The sequence below is a fragment of the Suricata suricatta genome, chromosome 16 (genome assembly GCF_006229205.1).
Source record: "Suricata suricatta isolate VVHF042 chromosome 16, meerkat_22Aug2017_6uvM2_HiC, whole genome shotgun sequence".
Lineage (NCBI taxonomy): Eukaryota > Metazoa > Chordata > Mammalia > Carnivora > Herpestidae > Suricata > Suricata suricatta.
In genome coordinates this window covers 7,706,574-7,710,081 of record NC_043715.1, presented here as the reverse complement: position 1 = coordinate 7,710,081, position 3,508 = coordinate 7,706,574, and the positions used below count along the sequence as shown (strand labels likewise).

The following is a 3,508-nucleotide window of genomic DNA, read 5'->3' as shown; positions in this document are numbered from 1 at the left end:
GCACGAATATTCAAATTCCCCTAACACTGAATGAAACATACTGTGTGCCAGACCATGAACTGTGGATTCTTGCCAATGTTGTGTTCATCTCCACACCCCAGGATCTTATCCCACAGGAGTGATCCCATAACTATGTGTTGAATTAAATTCTCTCACCATTGGTTAGCTGTTATGACTCACATTTTACTGAGAGGTGCCTAGGGCTTAAATCATTCAGAAAGGGCTGTATACATGGCATTAGGACTTCCACACAAATTCTAACGCTGCTGTCTGCATATTCCAGAATTTCCGTAGTGGATAAAATAGCACACTGCAATCTAAAATGGCAGTGTTTCCCTATCTCCCTAAAATACTAGCTCAACATATGCAGGTGGCTCTTAAAAATATTTTTATTCAAGGATTTCATCCAAAAAGTCTTTGTTATCCACCCCCATCCCCAAGTCAAGTACAGTGAAATGGCCGTTTCCGTATTTTAAATGGATTCCTGGGGTATAGTTCTTCAGTGATGACATGTTCAAAGTAAGCAACAATTAGGTTATTTTTGTCCTCACTAATAACGTTCATGGAGCAATTGGTGTGTTTTTTTTTTTTCTGAGTTAATAAGAAACATTTGCAGCAAAGGCATGAGAGTCTGCAGATAAAGCAACTGGCAAGAGATGGTATGTTTAAATACCACAAAACAGCCCATATCCAAACAGGTGTGCGATAAAACAGTATAAATAAAGGGCTCGGTATGTAGTTTAGCCCCAGCAAAATTTAATAAATTTAAGAAACTTTCCTCCCATTCTGAAAAAAATACACATATACATATATAAGATATTCATATTATATATAATATATTTATATTACATATATAGATATATATGTATGTATCTGTATATAAGAGAGAGAAGGAGGGAGAGAGAGAACCAAACCAGCTTCTTATATCCCCCTCAAACTTCACAGCTGGAAAAACAGTTCTTATTCCGAGAGCTAAAAGTAAAAGTTTTTTACTTCTTTTTTTTTTTTCCAATGCCCAGATAAACAAAACCTTGCTAGGGGAGTGATTCTACTTTTGCAAATGTGGCCTTGAGCTAGGATCTTGTGAAACCCTCACCTCTTTTCAACCCTTAAGAAATATGTCTGCCTCTTTGAATTAGTGATGGTCACTTCGTGTTGTGCTAGGATATTTTTAAAACATGTTTTTGTTGGTACAGTTTTCTTAACCACGTGGGCATTTGACTTAGGGCGTTAAGAATATAGATGCCGGAGAGAACTGTTTGGTTTCCATTAAGATCTGCTAAGTGCACAGGAAACATGGTTTAGAGCAGGGAGAGGTTATAAAAACTGTCCCTTGCTTCATGCCATTTCTTTCCCGCCAGGAACAAAGGTGGGGCAAGGACTTGGTCCATGCCAGAAAGTCTGGAGGTATGTGGGTTAAATATTTCCCACTGGGCTGTTCTTGGTGTTTGCAATCCTTTGTCCTTTGCCAGCCTGTGTCTAGGTGGGGGAGAGCGGCTGTGTAGACATAGCCCAAAGCCGCAGGAGGTCACTGACACTTGACATGATTCAGTGGTGACAGGGGTAGTGGAAACTGAGTCCCACTCAGCTCCTGAAGAGCATGCCCCTTTTGAGTCAGTTTTCTGACTCTCAAATAGCCCCATGTGCCCGGTAACTATGAAGATTACCTACAGGTAACACATGCATCGTCTGTCACAGAGCAGATATTCAAGTGATGGCCACTTGGTTTTAAGTTTATTTATTTATTTTGAAAGACAGAGAGGGGGTGGGGAGATAAAGTGGGAGAGGGGCAAAGAGAGAGCGAGAGAGAGAATCTAAGGCAGGCTCTGCCCTGACAGTGCAGAGCGTGACGCTGGGCTCGATCCCACCAATCGTGAGATCATGACCTGAAGGCGAAATCAAGAGTCAGACGATTAACAGATTAAGCCCTCCAGGCGCCCCAAATGATGACCTCTTTTATCCTGACTTTGGTCTTCTCCGCTTTCCTGAAGAAGTTTCCCCTTTGAATGCATTTCTCCTCTGAACACACACCTGCCTGGATCGGTCTCTCTTCCCCTTGGAACAGCGCCCCCTACAATGTGCACACAGCGGAAACATGCTGAGCAGAGTAGAAATGAAAACAGTTGTGTAGAAGTCCTTTGGTGTGGGGTCTAAGAGTGTGTGTTCTGGGGGCATCTGGGCGGCTCAGTCCGTTAAGCGTCTCACTCTTGATCTCAGCTTAGGTCATGATCTCATGGTTCATGAGTTCAGGCCTCGAGTCAGACTCTGTGCCGGTCCCAAGCCTGCTTGGTATTCTCTCTCCCTCTCTCTGCACACCCCTCCTCTCAAAATAAATAAACTTAAAAAAAAAAAAAGTGTGAGGTCTGAACTGAGACCTGCTTCAGATTTCATTCCATTTCCTTTCTAACCAAGTAAACCCTCTGAGCCTCAATTTCCTCACCTGTAAAATGGGAGTAAGAGCAGTGGGTCTCCTCAAGCCTGTTCTTTGTGCATCCATGGGACCCCACAGATTCCAGGGATCTGTCAGCTGGATCCTGCCCGTTGCTCATTTTTAACTCTAGTTAAACTGTTTCAGGTAGTTCTGGCCCGTGACTAGCCACCTCAGAGCTACAAGCCACTGGTTAATATTTCAAACCCTAGGAACAAATATTCTGACTTATGCGGAACTCCATAGTTCAGAGAGAACTGTCATTTAATCATGTCTAGAATGAGATGGAAAACCTTCTGGAAAACCAGTTCTCTGAAGTGGAATTTTCTCTAAGAAACCTAGGGTGAACAATCAAAATAAAAATTCTCCTGCTATTAATTTTTATTTTTAATTGTTTTTAAAATCTTTGTTTATTTTTGAGAGCGAGAATGGGGGAGGGGCAGAGAGAAAGAGAGACAGAGACAGAGACAGAATCTGAAGCAGTTTCCAGGGTCCGAGCTGTCAGCACAAAGCCCGATGTAGGGCTCAAGCTCAAGAACCGCGAGATCAGGACCTGAGCCGAAGTCAGTTGCTTAACCTACTGAGCCCCCCAGGCGCCCCGCTCGCCTCTCTGTTATTAACGAGGGTCAGTGAGCAAGAGGCAGCAGCCTGGCTAACGGTGCTTGAAGTACATTTGGTATTATTTTGTTCGGCACTCTCTCTCCCTCTTGTTTTTGATTTTTGTCTTCCCCCCCTCCCCTGCAGAAAGTATTATAAATAGGCCTCCTTCCTATCTGATCCACCCCTAAATGTTTTTCATTTGAAAACCACAGTTAATTTTAGATAATTGTCGAAGATAATCTCAAATTTGTGTGTAATATAGACCCTAGTTCTAAGAAAAATGTTTCTGGAAGACCTGGTTTGGGTCCCTCTGCCTCTGGGGGCACCACGGCCAGCATCTCTGACAGGCTGCCTGCGCTCCACAGAGATGGCACATTAAGCCCGCTGGATCCCCACAGAGACTGCCTTCCCCTGGCGCTTGCCGTGTGTGACTTTAAAGCTGAAGCTGGGGGTTGGGGGAAGCAAGGAGTGGGCCCCACG

The 3,508-nt window shown here is 43.8% G+C and overlaps 1 long non-coding RNA gene across 1 annotated transcript in view; it reads right to left on the bottom strand.

The window, feature by feature from the left end:
- The window catches only part of LOC115280649, an 8,757-nt gene extending 6,232 nt beyond the window's left edge, over positions 1-2,525 (bottom strand). Inside the window, exon 1 of the long non-coding RNA XR_003903882.1 lies at positions 2,441-2,525. This is a non-coding gene — a long non-coding RNA (uncharacterized LOC115280649). The remainder of the gene's footprint in view (positions 1-2,440) is intronic.
- Between the last annotated feature and the right edge of the window lie 983 nt (positions 2,526-3,508).